This window comes from Scyliorhinus canicula, unplaced genomic scaffold, assembly GCF_902713615.1.
Source record: "Scyliorhinus canicula unplaced genomic scaffold, sScyCan1.1, whole genome shotgun sequence".
Classification (NCBI taxonomy): Eukaryota; Metazoa; Chordata; class Chondrichthyes; order Carcharhiniformes; family Scyliorhinidae; genus Scyliorhinus; species Scyliorhinus canicula.
In genome coordinates, this window is record NW_024055909.1 from 187057 (window position 1) to 206954 (window position 19898).

Sequence of the window (19898 nt, forward strand, 5' to 3'; positions counted from 1 at the left end):
AACCTAACCCCGGAGGGGGGGATTAACAGCTAGGATAGAGAAAGTAAAAGACCAATTTGAACAAACTGGTCTGAGACAGCAGCGTGGAGGACAGAAATAAGAAGGAGAGTCGGAACACAGGTAGGGTAATAACTAACAACGTGGAAAGGTCACACTGACAAAACCGCCTAGCGGAAAGAGGGGTATAATCGATTGGGAAGGAAGATTAGTTAGGGGATTAAGACGGGATAATAATAAAAACGGAAGCAACACTGGATTGGGGAAAAATTACACATATAACTAACTTAAAAGAGGTAGAGAACGAGTGGCCGTATGTAAAGTGGGAAAGAATAGCTGATAGGAATTGGATAGACGAAATAAACTTGGAAACTCTAGGGAAATTAATAAAGGAATCTGATCGATATAGGGTTTCTATAGACATAGACGAGCACGTAAAAACCTACTACCCTCTAGCCCGGGAAAGGAAGATAGAGCCGGGACAGGGGACTACGGGGAAGTGGATATCGAGACCCCGGTTAGAATTACAGATATTGTCAAGGGACACCCAAGAGAAAGGTAAACAGGGGACTGAACACGGAAAAACGACACAGCAAGTAATAATCACTGTGACACCTAACTCTGACGGATTAAGAGATAAAAATTGTGACAGTAATCCGAAAAGACAAGTAATGGCACACCAAATTAAAACACCAGTGGAAACATTAGGGGATAAATTCCCAGCCCTCAGGGGAGACATAGAACACGTTTCTAAAAAATGGGCCAAAAGAACAAGTAAAACTAATACACCGTGGCCGGAGGAAGGCACATGGTGCGTAGAGAGATGTGAGGACCAGAAGGGAATGATAAAGAACTACAAAATAAAAGATAAATCTAAGAAAAGAAAGGAGAAGCGAGAAAAGGAACTAGAGATACTGGCATTGTTTGAAAAGGAAGGGAAAGAAAGGAGAAGGGCATGGAGGGAAATATGGATGCAAATGCCAGTGCAACTTCAGGAAAAAGCAAAATTAGAAGATCCAAATGTAGCCCCGTCCCCATACTCAGAGGAACAGGGTTCCACGGGACTGTACCCAGTTATATCAGGCACGATGAATTTTGAGGGAGCATTTGAGACAAAACAGATGACGACGGAGGATTGGGAACAAAGGGAGCTAGAAAAGAAACAAGGTGTAGAGGAAGAGACGAGGAAAACAGAAGAGGAGTTCGATGAGTTAAGCCGAAGGAGAAAGCAGTTGCAGGACGAAGTAAATGTAATAGACCTTTTGGAATGGGCAAAAAAGGGAATGGAAAAGGAAAAGGAACGAGAAGAGGAGGGAAAGAATGATAGAAGAAAAGATGAGGGAAAAACAAGTCCTGATCCTTGCGAGGGTGAAAGTGAGGCGTCACAGGGAAAAATAGAAGGAAAGAGGGTCAAAGCCAGCAGAAAGGAAAGAGAAAGAAGAAGAAGCATAGAGGAAACATGTGGGAAAAGGCGCAAAGAGGCAGAAAGACGAGAAAAGGGGGATGTATGGACGTGGAAGCACCCAGTAAGAGTCGAGGAAGAGACGGAAGGAGAGACAGGAGAAAGTAGTGACAGCGAAGGGGGACAATCAGTGTTAGGAGAACAAAGAAAATCGACGCGGGTAAGACACCAAACTGTAAAGTTTCCAGAGGTGGAAAAAAGAAAGAAAAAGGTGTTCCCGGTGATTCTGAAAGGTGGCAGAGCACAGTATATCCCTTGGTCAGGTCAGGATTTGCCTAATCTAATTAATGAATTACCCAATATTTTGGATGGGGCTGGAAGGTGGATTGGACAGTTGGAAGCAGGAATGGTGGGAAAAAGGATGGCACTGGGTGACATCAAAGCTCTCCTGACAAAAGTGCTAGGAATGGACCAAATGGCAGAAGTAATGAGACGTGCCGGAATCCAGACCGCAGCTCATGACCCAAACGTAGACGGGACACTAATGGACCCGTACCGACAAGACATATGGCAGGCACTAAGGAATATGTACCCCAATCGAATGGATGTAAAAACCCTAAGGGGAGAGCCACTGGGAGAGGAGGAGAATGCAGCTGTGTATGTGGAAAATCAATTAAAAAGGTGGAAAAGGGACACGGAGAGGGACATTCTAACAGACCCGCTGACCAACTCCATGTTCCGGGCTGCAATTCTAGAGGGCCTGCCAGTCTCAGCTAAAACAAAACTGGAGGATGTAGTGGGCTTGGACTCAAAAAGTTACCGGGAGTTTGTGGATTATGTTGCCCATGCAGTAGAAAGACATCGCAAAGATGAAAAGAATGCAGACAAACAGCTGAAGGAGATACAACGTAAACTCCTTCAGGCACAATTGGAGGAGATCAAAAACAAAGATAAGCTAAAGGCAAAAGAAGATCTCACACCCAGAAAAATAGCACCGATGATGGTGGAACAGAAGCCAGGGGAAATACCTGCACTAACAATAGGGGGAAGCGGAGATGGAGGCCAGCCCATCGTAACCTATAACATTTCTGCCTTCCCACTGCCCATAAACCCAGAAGCCCACAGCCTAAATTATCAAAACCGATACGCCCTACAAAATCAGACTGACTGGAATAAAAATGGGAAAGGACAGGGAGGTGGTAGGCCACCCTTTCAGAATCAGAGAGGACAGGGACAGGTTAATTATCAGACTCCGAGACAGGGACCACTGCCTGGCCCTCCAGGTGTGTGCTGGGGGTGCGGGGAGACAGGTCACATAAAAAGGAATTGCCCGCGGAATTCCACCAGACAGGGAGAAAACCAGCAACAGGCAGGCCAACAGCTGATCCAAGGGTCGCCGAACAGCGTCCCGATGTTTCAAGGGCCGGGGAACCATCAGAGTTTCGCATAGAGAGGCCCAGAGAACCCCGAAATGGTAGGACAGTACGTACAAATAACAGAAACCGCAGAGCAGGAACCTATAGTTAATGCTAGAGTAGGCGGGATCGAGGTCCCCATGATGATAGACACCGGTGCCACCTGTACGTGCATACAAACGAAATATGCGGATCACCTACCATTGTCAAACCGGTTTGTAAAAACTGTGGGGTTCTCGGGGAAAATAACACTAGCTCAAATGACGATGCCGGTGCCTATTACCATTGGAAATAAAACTACCCATGTACCTATTTTAGTATATGATAAAACTCCTTTAAATCTATTGGGAAGGGACGCAATCCTAGGTCTGGGACTGAAATTAGAATGTACCGAACAAGGAATTGATTTGATGGGAATGTATTCACTTGAGGTACCAGGAAAGGAAGGGGTTAATGTATATTGGCTGGGCGATATAGAGGAACAAATTAAAAAACAGATCTGGACAGTCTGGGGAAAACTTATAGACACTTGGGTTCCACAAGCCAAGTGGCCGAGAACAGAATTACATAGTACAATGATATTTGATGAAGGACAGGCACCTGAAATACAAGAGAAATGGGAAAAGGAGGCAGGACGAGAACAGGAAATAAAGTCAGGAAGTATTTTAATTGGACTAGAGGGAGTGGCCCTCGCAATCGTTAGGAATGAATGGATTGACAAATGGTTCTCTGTACCTGGGGCGGAGCCACATGTCACATTGAAAGTTAATCCGGGATATAGATCAAAGGACCTAGGACCCATGGTGTTAAGAGCGCAAGACTTAGAATTTGTACAGACAGACAGTGCGGATATTTGGACGTCCAGCGATGGACAAATGACGAAAATAATTTTGGATGTTAGGATGCTTGGGACATCAAAGCAGATAACAATAGGAGTGCGAAGTGAGAAACAGGAGCGGGAATGGAGAGAGAGCTTAGAGCAGGATTTGAATTCCCTCCCACAGGAGTTGTGGTCCAGACAGGACACGGATGTAGGGAGGGTTAAAAACGCTAATCCAGTTGAAGTCAGATTAAAGACAGGACGCCAGGGGCCCTATAGACCACAATACCCAATCAAGACAGAAGCAATTGAAGGAATTAGAGAAACGATTAAGGGATTGATAGAAGCAGGGGTATTAAAGGAAACCCGGAGTAGGTGTAATACCCCGCTCCTACCAGTAAAGAAGGCGGACGGAGAAAAATGGAGATTGGTGCATGACCTAAGGGCAATTAATGAGGTAGTGGAAGATATGCCCGTAGAAGTTCCAAACCCTTACACCTTGCTGACAAATATACCACCTGAAAGTAGATGGTTTACTGTAATCGACCTATGTTCAGCATTTTTTAGTGTGCCACTAGCTCCAGAAAGTCAGTATCTCTTTGCATTTACGTACGAGGGGAAACAATACACATACAATAGAATGCCCCAAGGATTTAAACATTCCCCACATGTATTCAATCAGGTGTTGAAAGCAGATTTAGAAGGAATACAGTTGGAAGGAACACTGCTACAATATGTGGATGATTTATTATTATGCACAGAGACACAAGAACAATGCAGGAAGGATAGTTTAAAACTTTTGAAAAGACTAGCAGAGGGGGGTCATAAAGTATCCTGGAAGAAGCTGCAGCTGTGCCAGAGACAGGTAGAATACTTGGGGAGAGAAATATCAGCAGGACAGAAGGGGATAGCTCCACAGCAAATAGAAGCAGTACTGAAAATTCCGAAGCCACAGACGGTGGGACAAATGATGACATTTTTGGGAATGACAGGCTTCAGTTCAGAATGGGTGGAAAACTATGCAGAAAAAACGCAGGCCCTACGAAAGATAATGAAGGAAGCAGGGTGTGACGAATTAAAAGCCAAACTAAAATGGGACAAAGATGCGCTAGAAGCATTTGAGAATATAAAGAGTGAAATGGCACAGGCACCAGCATTGGCTTTACCGACCTATGACAAGCCCTTTGATTTATTTGTGAGTAACAGAGAAGCAGGATTTGCTACAGCAGTGTTAACACAGGAAAGTTGCAAGGGAAGGCGAAGGCAGACTGTAGCATATTATAGTACCAAGCTAGATGACGTAGCAATGGGATACCCGCCGTGTTATCAAGGCCTGGCAGCAGCTTGGTGGGCGTACGAAAAGGCAGCTACGGTCACAATGGGATATCCGATAAAAATACATGTATACCATAAAATAGCTGAATTGATTGAAAAAGGGAAGTTTGTTCTGACGCCGGCTAGAATTCACCATTTTCAAATGCTGACCACATTCCCGGACATTACGATAGTAAAGTGCAATAGGGCCAACCCAGCTGACTATAGGCCATTGCCACATGAGGGAGAGGAGCATGAGTGTGTGAGAGAGACAAGAGCGTTTGTGAAACTGAGGAAAGATCTGAAGGCAGATAAGTTAAACACAGAAGAAAAGAGAACGTTGTATGTTGATGGCTCGTGCCATAGGGATCATAGGGGAAATCATGCTGGCTATGCAGTAGTTGAACAGAAAGGGAAAACATTTGAGGTAGTGGAGGCAAACGAATGTGAGCAGCCATGCTCAGCCCAGTTAGCGGAGCTTGAAGCACTGACAAGAGCATGTGAATTAGCAAACGGGGAAGCAGTGGAAATTTATACTGATTCAGCCTATGCCCACGGGGTTTGTCACCTTTTTGGGGCAATATGGAAGCAAAGGGGATTTATGAAAAGCGGAGGAGGACCAATTCAACACGAAGTTCAAATCAGGGCTTTAATAAGGGCTATGATGGGCCCAAGGGAATTAGCCATAATTAAGTGTCAGGCGCATAAAAAGGGAACAGATAACATCACACAGGGAAATACCAAAGCTGACAAGGCGGCTAAAGAAGCATCAGGATACATTGAGGCTACGATAGCCCCAGTAGAAATAGCAAGGCCGCACCCAGGGCCAGGTGTGGGGAATATCGAACCTCAAATCACATTAGAAGATGTGGCACAATTACAGGAAGAAGCCCCTGTAGCAGAAAAAACAATGTGGAGAGAGAGAGGAGCATTACAGGGACAACATGACAAAATATGGAGAAATGGGGAAGGGTTGATCATAGCACCCACATCATTACTAACCGTACTAATTAGTGAAGCACACGGGGTGGATCACTGTGCGAGAGGAGAAGTGGCTAGGAAGATTAAGAAAGAAGGATTCTGGTCACCATACCTGCAGAACTCAATTAACTACATACTGGGTCTGTGTGAGGTGTGTGCTCAGAATAATATCAGGAAAGGCATTACTGCCCCAATAGGGCACATACCCATTCCAGAAGGGCCGTTTAAACATCTATGCATGGACTATGTGGATATGGGAAAGGTGGTAAGAGGAAAAAGATACATGTTAGTGATTATTGATAGATTCCGCAGATGGATAGAAGCAACGCCATCCAAAGATCAAGGATCTGGAACGGTAATTAACTTCCTGTCAAAAGAAATTATCCCAAGATTTGGCATACCCATGCAATTAAGTTCAGACAATGGATCTGCTTTTATAGGGAGGGCACTGAGAGAGACACTCTCAGCACTCCGTATAAAGCAGAGGTTTGGATGTGTGTATCATCCTCAATCCCAAGGAATGGTGGAGAGAGCAAACGGAACCCTCAAGGCTAAAATAAGCAAAATTTGTAGTGAGACAGGAAAAAACTGGATAGATGCTCTGCCATTGGCTTTAATGCAGTACAGGAGTCAGGAAAACAGAATCACACATTTAAGCCCGCATGAGATGATGACAGGAAGAGTAATGCCGGTGCCAAAGATCGGGGGAACAGGGGGCCCCACATTGGAGTGTTTAGATCAGGATGCAAGAGAGTATGTACGACAATTAACTTTTATACATAGAACTATTTTTGAACAGGAAAAGGCCAAGGAGGAGGAGAGCCCTGCCACGGAACACCAGATCACACCGGGAGATCAAGTATACATCAGAAAGTTCCGGAGACGTTGGCATGAACCCAGACGAGAAGGGCCGTTTGAAGTCACCAGAGTATCTCCCACGGCGTTGCAAGTAGAAGGCAGTACACTGTGGTATCACTTGAACCATTGTACCAGAACGGTACCTGGGGTAGGGGAGAGAAGGGAGACTGAAGTTAGAGGTAGGGTGGATAGAAGTAGCAGCGAGGAAGAGATAGCACTACACGAGGATAATCGTGAGGGGGAGGAGCAGAGCCAAAGTACAGCAGAAATAATAAATGATGATGAGAGTGGTTCTGTGCATGAGCTGGCTGATGATACAAATGCCCAGCTTCAGCCTGTTAGTCACGGTGCCGAGGGAGGTGAGGACGGGGAAAGGGCCTCGTTCCCCACATGGGACTTGGAAACTGTTTCCCTGGGGGACTTCCTTGACCCGTAACAAGGGAAAGCGGGATGCAGATGATATAGGGGTGCGGAATCAGGAAGGTAGAGTATTAAGACAAACAAGACGTAGGCGATCAGTGAGTACGGATACTATTTGGGAGAAAGGAGGGGTCTGTGTTATGTTTGGAGATCAGTGTTGCACATTTATCCCTAACAACACTGATCCAGAGGGGTCGTTTACACGGGCCATGAATAAGTTGAAGAATCTTAGGGCAGAAGTGAAAGAAAATGCTGGGTTTGGGCATGAAGCCTGGAATTGGTTGGATAGGATGTTTGGAAGATGGGGGGCATGGTTTGCCAAAGCTGGAGCTGTAGCAATCATAATCATAACCGTTCTAGGACTCATATTTTGTTGTTTTTTACCCGCCCTGAGATCCTTCCTTACCAGAGTTGCAACACGGCAGATGATGGTTACAAGCAGCTCACGCTCGCGAGGAAAAACAGAGGAACGGGAAAACCTTGAGCTGCCTCCGATGAGCGGATTCACCATGACCCTGGTCGAGATGGAAACTCGTCACTCTGTGAAAGGACTATAATAATGGACGATTGCTTTGTACCAACAACAGCACCTGACTGAAATTCGCAAAAGACTTGGAGAACTTAGTCTGTACACAGGAATCAGTCTTTTTTCCTTCCCTTGACAAGGGTGGGAAGGTTTTTGGCTGATGGCTGTTAGGAGCAAGCAATCTGGGGGAGCGACCCGAGAATTCGAATCTGGATAGATGAATTATGATAAAGAAGAATTAGGGGCGTTGTTCCCTGACCAAAGTATTCGGCTCCTCCACATTGCCTGCAAAAAGTGTTTAAAATAAATTGTACATGGGATCCAGTAAGGGGATTATTTGAGCTTGGTAATTTGTGTGAGGCTAGGGAATAGCCTCAAAGGGGGGACATGTAAGGGAATTTGTACTGGATATTGTATGAGTTAGGTACCAAGTTTAGAATCATAGGTTTTAGTGAAATGATAAAGTAGATTTAGGTGAGTATTGAGATGAGTGTGTAACCCAGGGTAACTTTGTGTGACCTAATGTAATCAAGTATAGCTAATGTAATCAAGTATAGCTAATGTAATCAAGTATAGCTAAGGTAATCAAGTATAGCTAATGTAATCAAGTATAGTTAATATGATTAAAGCAGAAGACCCAGAAAAAGAGTATAGCTTTACTTAACATTTAAAATACAACAGTCACTTGGGAAAACAATGAACACGGCTCAGGGCTTAACTAAAATGGTTGGCCATAAATAAGGGCCATAAAAAGACAGGAATGAAGGAAGCCTGTTTTTGTATACATTCGGCCTTGGTCCGCAGAACTGTCTGTTTCACAAGAAGAAAGTTTAGACAAAGATGAGATAAGAACTGACTTATGGCTGCTAGGCTGAGAGGCTTAATGTAAACAATAGTGGCCAAAGTAAGGAAAGCAGATAAGACGGCTGTAAATTAAGATAAGAGCTTGCATCATGGGGTTAAAATGAACATAAAAGGCGGTAAGCCCTGAAGCTTTTTAGATTGCTCCGGACAATCTCAGCTCTGTTTTTCTTATGCTAAGAAAAATAAAGTTCACTGCTTGGAAGATCGCTCCTCAGACTCTCTGTGTTTTAATATTTGAATAGGTACAAACAAATTGTCGTCCTGGGGAACCACGACAATAGTCACCATCCTCTGGCTAAATAAGATTTTCCTCAAATTGATTTTCCTCAAATTCCTTCACCTTGAACTTGTGTCCCCCCGTAACTGACCCTTCAACTAAGGGGAACAACTGCTCCCTATCCACCCTGCCATGCCCCTCATAATCCTGTACACCCAAAACTATGCAACGTCTCTTCACAACATAAATGGGCGAAGTCTGTCCCTGATCTGCGTGGGAATCGAACAGAAGACATGTCGTGTCAACAGAAATTTCAGGTATTTTCGATCGAAAAATTAATTTCTATTAAAGTCTAAACCTGGCACCATGTGCTTCCCATGTCCCAACTGATAGTAATTCTCATGTTGCTCGGCGGTTATTATACATTAAGCGTACATTGTCGTAATAATAATATTCACTAGTGTCATAAGTAGGCTTACATTAACACTGCAATGAAGTTACTGTGAAAATTCCCGAGTCACCACACTCTGGCCCCTGTTCAGGTACACAGAGGGAGAATTCAGAATGTCCAATTCACCTAACAGCACGTCTTTTCGGGACTAGAGTGAGGAAACCGGAGCACCCGGAGGAAACCCACGTAGACACGGGGAGGACGTGCAGACTCCGCACAGATAGGGAACCAAGCCGGGAATCGAACACGGGTCCTATGAGCATGAGGCAGCAGAGCAACCCACTGAGCCACAGTGCCGCCCATTAAGTACCTTGTACATTTTGTACCGCAGCACGTATTGATCCATTCTGCTTTGCGTTAAATGAACAGGTAACGAGGAGTCTTCGTCCTTGCACTTTCTGCAAGAGCAGGCCATGATTTTCGTCCATCTCCTCAGTTGAGTGCCACCCTCTGCCGGTAGGTAGATATTCTGGTTTTAAAGTTACAATACAATTTGCGGTATGATGGACCATAATAAGACCATAAGACTATTAGACATAGGAGCAGAATTAGGTCACTTGGCCCATCGAGTCCGCTCTGCCATTCAATCATGGCTGATATTTTCAACCATAGCTCTCAAGATTTCCCAAAACAATTCCTCTCTTGATCTACACAAGGACAGAGACATGTCCGGTAAATAGACATGATTGCTTGCCTGAGCCTGGGGTCAATTCCTTCTCGGAAAGGAACCTCAGTGATGCTGTAAACACTCACTCAGCGTTGTGTACGGGGCTTTAGGTTTTCTCGAACGCTGTTTCTCAGTGCGCAGTAATAGACCTCCCCATCCTCCACATCGAATGCGCTTATACTGAGATAACCGTTCTGTTTAGATTTGTCAGCAAACGCCATATATCGTCCTGAACCCACATCTTTCTTCATTGCTGAGTTGTTGGTGATAATCCATCTCGGTGGCTGTGCCGGTTTCTCCTAATATCATTGCATTTTGTACATGTTGGGGCCTTTACATTGGCAATTTAACTTAACTTCCCTTCTGAGACTGTTATTGTCACTGGTGACTGAGCTACTGGATTGAACATTGCCGGCCTGCGAAAGTGAAGGACTGAAATGAACAGATTGTTGTTCCTTTATAAAGTTTAAGTTTGTTCAATTAAGAGGTGCTTTTTAGCGTGGCTAGTCCACTGAGCCTGTACATCTAGGTTGTGGGAGTGAGAATGTTCAAACACCACACGGACAGTGATCTGGGACCGGGATCGAACCCGTGTCCTCAGTGCAATGAGGCAGCAGTGCCAACCATTGCGCCACCGTGCCGCCCTGAGTTTAAACAGAGTTGATATAAATCTACTTCTAACTGCGGCATTTTTTGGAACCTCTGATGCAGGCACTTCATAGACATTCCCGATCGTTAATTACACATAGCCTGTGTGTATTAATATGCTAATCTGGTTTAATTAACACTATAACTACTTACTGTGCCAAAGCACCGCCAGTATTATCACAACCATGTCTGACTGAATCTCTCCCAGTGAACTGGACTGGACTGAGTCAGGGATTGTGTTGGAGAGAGGGAACTTAGTGCAGTGCAGGGAGAGGGTCTATTGTGACATCACTCCCTTCCCATCCTATCGGCTTGGCCGACACCATCAGGTGAGTTTCTGACGCCCGTGCTTGAATTTGGCGCCCTCTGCTGCCGGATTCGGTTTACTCCGTGTTAGAATTCGCCTGTTGAGTGGATTCAGTGTTGACTGCAATGCATATCAGGGCGAGAAACCTAGACAGAAATCTAAATTTCAGCTGTTAATACACTATCTTTGTCACTATAGGTGTTTCTAATCAAAAAATGATGCTTAATCTGTAGTTCTCGGTTCACACCATGGATGCGATGAAGTCGAAAGAATGCCAAGATTTTGGTGGACATGCGGAGGTTAGAACTCAGAATAATAGCAGTTTATTGTGGTTCTGACGAAGAAGGTACAAAAGGGGAACTGCTCTGAACATCGCTTTTTTCAGAGACCAGATTATCTGGAATTATTTTCATTAGCTGAAGGTTAAATGTCCTATAAAGAAGATAGGTGAATGATATTTCATGCTGCAAGTGTTTGCGAGACAATGAAACATCTTTGAATGGATCAGCACCGAGGCACGGGCGGGATCTTTTGGTTTACGAAACCAACGCCTTTCCTCTTGGCCACCGCATCTTATGCAAGCAAGTGAGGTTGATTGCACTGTGAGTTGTTATCATTTGGAGTCTGGCGCAAAAATTGATGAGAGAAGAAGAATCAATAGAACATTTCAAAAAGCATTATCAGAACTTGAGAACGGAAAACCCCGCGGGATTTAAATGCAGGGTGAAAAGGGCAATAGAAAAAGTTATTTCAAATAGGCGCAGGTAGCGTCAGTTCAATCTGCCCCCACCCCTCCGACACTATATTGTTCTCAGTGAGTTGAGCAGGTGCAGGATGGTCACGGGCTGCTGGGTGCTCAACTGTCGCTATTTCCGCTCCATCACTTGTGACTGCAGCTGATAGCCGCCGCACAATTTTCAGCTTTGAGTCTGCGGTGCACCGGTCACAGTTTCCGTGTGATGCCCTCGCTCCAACACCATTGGGATATTCTAGACATTGCTGCCGCTGCTCGATTCCTGTCATTGGTTGGATCAGCAATGCAGTACGACCTGAATCTGGATTGCTGCTCTGACAGATAATTGATAATTGATAAGCGATTGATTCAGGAACTATCGCGGGGAACCGCCTCGTCACCCTCCTCGTTATGATCTCGCTACTCAGTATTTCCTTCAATGCAAAACCCCTATTCTCCCCTTACTGAGTGACCAGATATTATTGTTAATTAAATAATAATGAGTATGGTGCAGGTGACCGTTACGTTGGTCAAAATGAGGCTGATTCTGAATTTTGAGATTATTATTGTTTTCTGTTTGTTTCTATCAGACTGGAGCCGCCAAGACCCAGTGGAACATCTGGACGCTGAAATGAGGGTTGAAGAGGATACTGACGCCACACAGCAGTACAATCGATACTGACGATCCTGATACACAATCAGCATCCGGGCAGCCTGCACGGTTCATATTCCGTCTGATTGGAGAGAATCTGCGCAGCAGCAAATGTAGAAGTGATCGCAATATGACACATATATAGAGAAATACCAGCACAACAATATAGAGATCCCTATATGTGTCTGTGCCGTCAATCACATTATAGCAGAAAGGCAGTGGGTCCCAGAAACAAACCGACACCAAGAGGGGTAGGGGTATATGTGTGTGTGTGTGTGGTGGGGGGGGGGGCGGTGATATTCATCTCTCAAGGTGGATGCGAGAGGGCGGTCAGAAAGACCATCGCCATTTATTATTATGTGAAAATGGAGCAAGACGGGTTATTGGATTGGATTTGTTTATTACCGAGGTACAGTGAAAAGTATTTTTCTGCAAGCAGCTCAACAGATCATTCAGTACATGGAAGAAAAGGGAATTAAACAAATTTCAAGAAAATACATGGGACTACATAATAGGGCAACACAAGATATACAATGTAACTACATATGCATTGGCATCGGTTGAAGCACACAGTCAGTCAATAAGAGAGTCATTTCGGAGTCTGGTGACAGTGGGGAAACTGCTAACCATCTCCACCTCGTCCACGTTGATGCTGATAGGGGTGTGTACTTTGCTTCCTGAAGTCGATGACCAGCTCTTTAGTTTTGCTGGCATTGAGGGAGAGATTGTTGTCGGTACACCACTCCACTAGCTTCTCTATCCCCCTCCTGTATTCGGACTCGTCGTTATTCGAGATCCGGCCCACTCTGGTCGTATCGTCAGCCAACTTGTAGATGGAGTTGGATCCAAGTTTTGCCACGCAGTCGTGTGTGTACAGAGAGTAGAGTAGGGGGCTAAGTACCCAGCCTTGCGGGGCAACAGTTTTGAGGAGGTGTTGGTGTTCATTCTTACTGACTGTGGTCTGTTGGTCAGAAAGTCAAGGATCCAGTTGCAGAGTGGGGGTGCCAAGTCCCAGGTTTTGGAGCTTTGATATGAGCTTGGCTGGGATTATGGTGTTGAAGGCGGAGCTGTAGTCAATAAATAGGAGTCCTTGTTTTCGAAATGCTCTCGGGATGAGCGTCAGGCCAGGGAAATGACGTCTGATGTGGACCGGTTGCAACGGTATGCAAATTGAAGTGGGGCAAGGCATTCCGGGAGTATGGAGGTGATGGGCTTAATGATTAGCCTCTCTGACCTGCTTGGTCTGCTTTCAAAGCCAGCGATTTAGCCCTGTCCTAAACAGATATCATCCAGGAGTGGAACAACAATTCGTCTCTGGGTGGGATCGAGCCACCAACCTTTCGGTTAACAGCCGAACGCGCTAACCGATTGCGCCACGGAGACGACAACAGGATCACAACTCTGTGAATTTCAACAGTGACCGCCAATCCTCTGATTGCCAGGGACCGAATGAGAATGCTGGCAATATTGGTCCCCTGAGGCAGTGCGGAAAATATCTGGAAGGAGCGTACACATGGTCCCGCGGGCATGGACATTTGTGAGACGTGGAATCATCACAGGCCCGTGGATTTTACAGAACTCACTTGGACAGCACCACACTTTCGTTGAAACACGTCCCTTATCTGGGAACCTCCATAACAGAAAGCAGGAAATGTCAACATAGATTTGATGTATTTTCGATCAGAAAGTCGATGTTCCGCTGAAGACTACTGGGAGCTCAGACTCATTGGCATAAGGTCGACGTAAGTTAACGGTCCTGGAAGATTTTATTATCCCCACATCTGAGAACTTTCATTACTGCTGCTCGGAAGTGGATATTCCAAGCTTAAATTTACTGTGCATCGCGACATGCTGATTAATCTCACGAATCCGAAACGGCTCCTCTATTGACCAATACAAGGACAGAGACGGCAATGCAATTGTGGAGAAATAGACCTGAGTATTTTTCTGAATCCAGATCAAACCATCCTCCGGTACAAGGGCAGGAACGCAAATTTGCTGGAATTGAAAATACTCTCTGAGGCTTTCGTACGTGGTTGTAGCTGCTTTGTGACACTGTGCTCATTGCACAGTAATAGACCGCTCCATCCTCCACACTGAGCGCGTTTATATTGAGGTAACCATTCTTTTTAGACTTGGTGGCAGCCGCCAGATATCGTCCTGAGATCTCCTCTTTCTTCATCGTTAATATCTTAATGATGACCAATCTCGGCGGCTGTGCCGGATTTTGCTGATTCCATAGCATGTGGTACATCGTCCGGTCTGTATATTCGCAATCTAACTGCACTGAACCCCCTTCTGATTTCTAACCTGTCCCGGTTTTAATAAAAGGTGATGGTGAAAGACGAACTTTGTTGTCCTGTCGACAAATGCCGTCTGACTACCTTAGATGTTGCAGTACTTTTGGCGTTCTCCGCAGATGTTAGATTGATTTTCGATGGCAATGACAGTATGCTTTGACTCTTTTTGCTGGGCTCGTTGGTCTAGGGGTATGATTCTCGCTTTGGGTGTGTCGCTGTCAGAATTTGCGAGAGGTCCCGGGTTCAAATCCCGGACGAGCCTTCGATGAGGTTTTCCCGTTGGTCAAACCGCATGTTTTCTTCATTTCTTTGCAGCGTCGACGGCGGGATTCATTCACATTGGGTTTGATGTGAGAAGCTGAGCTCAAGCTGCGTGGAACCAATACGTTCCCGAGAAGTTTGTCTATGTGGGCATTCACATTTCTATTGACTAATTCTGGTGGACTCAGACAGCTCTTTGTCCCTTTCATTTTATCAGTTCAACAACTTCAGACTGTGAACTCTCACTTTCCCCTTCACCACATGTTTTTTCCATCAACTTATCATCCCTTCCATTGATATGTTTTACCCACAGCATTGCCCACCTCCCCCCAGCCCAGACCATCCTACTTCAGCAATCTGATCCCTGTTTGTAATTGTTCTCTGACGCACTGCTTACCTTTGTTCTGCCATTAACACATTCTGACCGCTTGATGCGCCATCAGCACCTTTCATAGCCTTGATTAGCCTCATTTACATTCCCTTTTTCTTTCTGCCCGAGACATTTTCGTCATCTCCCACCTTTTGCTAGCCCTCTATCGAGGCCCAATTCAGCACTCCACCACTCCACCACTCCACCCCCCACCCACAATCGTCTGAATCTCCAGTTCCAGTTCTCCAGCTTTGACAAAGAGTCCACTTGACTGGAAACGACAGCTGCCATTTCGCTCCCCAGAGGCTGTCAGACCTGCTGCGATTATCCAGTATTTTCTGTTTTTGTTTCCGTTTGAAGCATCCGCAGTAAGTTGCATTTGTCACACATTTAGACATGTTTGAGATGGTGATTAAATATGTTCATTTGTAAATCGCTGAAACTCTGTTGTGGATGAACTAGCTGCTAATATCCGAGGTGTGCCAAGATATGAAAATTCTTCACCTCTCATTGCCTGCCGAAAATTCAGTGCTTGGGCCTTAATGTTCAATTCAGTGTAGTGGCTCGTGTGAGACGAAATTTCATAGTCGTGGAACACACGAGATTCCGGCAACATTCAGGAAATAGAATTATTTTGTGCCCAATAATTGTGCAAACTTTTCTCACACTAAACGCTAGATGTTTCTGCCCGGTTTCAAACCGGGAACCTTTCGCGTGTGAGGCGAATGTGATAACCACTACACTACAGAAACCGCTGGCTATCAATAGACGTGCGGAATGTACAACCTCACTGTGTTGCTGCAGATTCTGATGGTCTGTTTGAGAGGCCAGGTACCTTGTTGCAAGCGACAGCTGTGTCTGAAATTAACAGATGTCTCAACATATAAAGCCGTGAGATGTAGAAATTATATCGAAATTAACATAAATTATATTTTGCTGAATGTCGGTCTTAAATTTGTGCTCTTTGGTCTCGAGGTCTGGTTCTCGTTTAAGGATTTTCAATCAATGCCTATGGGAGTGGTCGTGGGTTTAAATCCAGGACAGGCTCTTTACTCCAGGTCAGAGATTACGAATTGTTTGCGATGCTGACGGCGGGGTTGATTTACATTGGCCCACTCTGAAAAAGAATTCTCAGGACTCGGAATGTTTACGTCGTTTCTCTCCCTACAGAGAGAGAGAGACAATGTCTGAGCTGGAGTGCGTTTGGATAAAATTGATGCTCCAGGTCTGTGTTAACCACAGGGACGTGACCCATCTAATCCACAGAGCCAAAGTGGAGAATTGAACTGACTGGGGAGCTGGATCTTAACGCGGACCTCCCGGACCTCGGCGTCGTGAAATGTTCCAAAGAAGCTCAACAGCCACTCGAGGAACAGCAGCGCATCTTTCCACTGTGCTCAATACAGCTTTCACACTCAGTGTGTGTTCAGTAGTTTCACACTGTAAATGCTGCACCCATTTTGTGTGTCCTTCCATCGCAGATTTGGGATTCAATCTTGTTTCCACTTGTTCTTTGTGTCCGGGCGGTAGTTGTTGATCAATATGCCATCGATAGCTCCTCCAGACATATCATTTGTTTCTTTGTTTCTTCCATTGCGCTAACAGAGAGCTGGCACAGACACGGCGGCCGGAATGGCCTCATACTGTGGTGTCATTATTCTCTGATTCGATGCTAACATAACTCTGTGGCCAGGGTCCCAAGGCCTCTTCTTATTTAATCTCTCCTGACTTGCCCCCCATTAGAGCCCTTTCCTGTTGTTCTGTTTCCTCCCTCCGGTAATTCACTTGGTTAAGACGTACCACATTTCTAACCTGTCCCGGTTTTAATAAAAGGTGATGGTGAAAGACGAACTTTGTTGTCCTGTCGACAAATGCCGTCTGACTACCTTAGATGTTGCAGTACTTTTGGCGTTCTCCGCAGATGTTAGATTGATTTTCGATGGCAATGACAGTATGCTTTGACTCTTTTTGCGGGGCTCGTTGGTCTAGGGGTATGATTCTCGCTTTGGGTGTGTCGCTGTCGGAATTTGCGAGAGGTCCCGTGTTCAAATCCCGGACGAGCTCTTCGATGAGGTTTTCCCGTTGGTCAAACCGCATGTTTTCTTCATTTCTTTGCAGCGTCGACGGCGGGATTCATTCACATTGGGTTTGCTTTGAGAAGCTGAGCTCAAACTGCATGGAACCAATACGTTCCCGAGATGTTTGTCTATGGGTGGGCATTCACATTTCTATTGACTAATTCTGGTGGACTCAGACAGCTCTTTGTCCCTTTCATTTTATCAGTTCAACAACTTCAGACTGTGAACTCTCACTTCCCCCTTCACCACATGTTTTTTCCATCAACTTATCATCCCTTCCATTGATATGTTTTACCCTAAGCATTGCCCCCTATCCCCAGCCCATACCATCCTACTTCAGCAATCTGATCCCTGTTTGTAATTGTTCTCTGACGCACTGCTTACCTTTGCTCTCCCATTAACACATTCTGACCGCTTGATGCGCCATCAGCACCTTTCATAGCCTTGATTAGCCTCATTTACATTCCCTTTTTCCTTCTTCCCGAGACATTTTCGTCATTTCCCACCTATTGCTAGCCCTCTATCGAGGCCCAATACAGCACTCCACGACCCCACCCCCCACCCACAATCGTCTGAATCTCCAATTCCAGTTCTCCAGCTTTGACAAAGAGTCCACTTGACTGGAAACGACAGCTGCCATTTCGCTCCCCAGAGGCTGTCAGACCTGCTGAGATTATCCAGTATTTTCTGTTTTTGTTTCCGTTTGAAGCATCCGCAGTAAGTTGCATTTGTCACACATTTAGACATGTTTGAGATGGTGATTAAATATGTTCATTTGTAAATCGCTGAAACTCTGTTGTGGATGAACTGGCTGCTAATATCCGAGGTGTGCCAAGATATGAAAATTCTTCACCTCTCATTGCCTGCCGAAAATTCAGTGCTTGGGCCTTAATGTTCAATTCTGTGTAGTGGCTCACGTGAGACGAAATTTCATAGTCCTGGAACAAACGTGATTCCGGCAACATTCAGGAAATAGAATTATTTTGTGCCCAATAATTGTGCAAACTTTTCTCACACGAAATGCTAAATGTTCGATGTTTCTGCCCGGTTTCGAACCGGGGACCTTTCGCGTGTAAAGCGAATGTGATAACCACTACACTACGGAAAACGCTGGTGATTAGCAGACTTGCGGAATGTACAACCTCACTGTGTTGCTGCAGATTCTGATGGTCTGTTTGAGAGGCCAGGTACCTTGTTGCAAGCGACAGCTGTGTCTCAAATTAACAGATGTCTCAACATATAAAGCCGTGAGATGTAGAAATTATATCGAAATTAACATAAATTATATTTTGCTGAATGTCGGTCTTAAATTTGTGCTCTTTGGTCTCGAAGTCTGGTTCTCGTTGAGGGATTTTCAATCAAAGCCTATGGAAGTGGTCGTGGGTTTAAAACCAGGACAGGCTCTTTACTTCAGGTCAGAGATTATGAATTGTTTGCGATGCTGACGGCGGGGTTGGTTTACATTGGCCCACTCTGAAAGAGACTTCTCAGGACTCGGAATGTTTACGTCGTTTCTCTCCCCACAGATGATGCTCGAGAGAGAGAGAGAGAGAGACAGTGTCTGAGCTGGAGTGCGTTTGGATAAAATTGATGCTCCAGATCTGTGTTAACCACAGGGACGTGACCCATCTAATCCACAGAGCCAAAGTGGAGAATTGAACTGACTGGGGAGCTGGATCTTAACGCTGACCTCCCGGACCTCGGCGTCGTGAAATGTTCCAAAGAAGCTCAACAGCTACTCGAGGAACAGCAGCGCATCTTTCCACTGTGCTCAATACAGCTTTCACACTCAGTGTGTGTTCAGTAGTTTCACACTGTAAATGCTGCACCCATTTTGTGTGTCCTTCCATCGCAGATTTGGGATTCAATCTTGTTTCCACTTGTTCTTTGTGTCCGGGCGGTAGTTGTTGATCAATATGCCATCGATAGCTCCTTCAGACATATCTTTTGTTTCTTTGTTTCTTCCATTGCGCTAACTGAGAGCTGGCACAGACACGGCGGCCGGAATGGCCTCATACTGTGGTGTCATTATTCTCTGATTCGATGCTAACCTAACTCTGTGGCCAGGGTCCCAAGGCCTCTTCTTATTTAATCTCTCCTGGCTTGCCCCCCATTAGAGCCCTTTCCTGTTGTTCTGTTTCCTCCCTCCGGTAATTCACTTGGTTAAAACGTACCACATTTCCAACCTGTCCCGGTTTTAATAAAAGGTGATGGTGAAAGACGAACTTTGCTGTCCTGTCGACAAATGCCGCCTGATTCCCTGAGATGTTGCAGTAATTTTGGCGTTCTCCGCAGATGTTAGATTGATTTTCGATGGCAATGACAGTATGCTGTGAATCTTTTTGCGGGGCTCGTTGGTCTAGGGGTATGATTCTCGCTTTGGGTGTGTCGCTGTCGGAATTTGCGAAATCCCGCATGAGCCCTTCGATGAGGTTTTACGTTGGTCAAACCGCATGTTCTCTTCATTTCTTTGCGGCGGAGACAGCGGGATTCATTGACATTGGGTTTGCTTTGAGAAGCTGTGCTCAAACTGCATGGAACCAATATGTTCCCGAGAAGTTTGTCTATGTGTGGGCATTCACATTTCTATTGACTAATTCTGGTCGACTCAGACAGC

The 19898-nt window shown here is 45.4% G+C and overlaps 4 non-coding genes across 4 annotated transcripts; 1 reads left to right on the forward strand and 3 right to left on the reverse strand.

Moving 5' to 3' along the window:
- Positions 1–13581: 13581 nt before the first annotated feature.
- Positions 13582–13655, reverse strand: trnan-guu. The gene has a single exon. It is a non-coding gene; the product is annotated as a tRNA-Asn (tRNA).
- Positions 13656–14744: 1089 nt separating this feature from the next.
- trnap-ugg lies at positions 14745–14834 on the forward strand. Its single transcript is given in 2 exon segments — positions 14745–14780; positions 14799–14834. It is a non-coding gene; the product is annotated as a tRNA-Pro (tRNA).
- Positions 14835–15882: 1048 nt separating this feature from the next.
- On the reverse strand, positions 15883–15955 carry trnav-cac. Its single transcript has one exon. It is a non-coding gene; the product is annotated as a tRNA-Val (tRNA).
- A 2361-nt stretch (positions 15956–18316) lies between these two features.
- On the reverse strand, positions 18317–18390 carry trnav-uac. Its single transcript has one exon. It is a non-coding gene; the product is annotated as a tRNA-Val (tRNA).
- Between the last annotated feature and the right edge of the window lie 1508 nt (positions 18391–19898).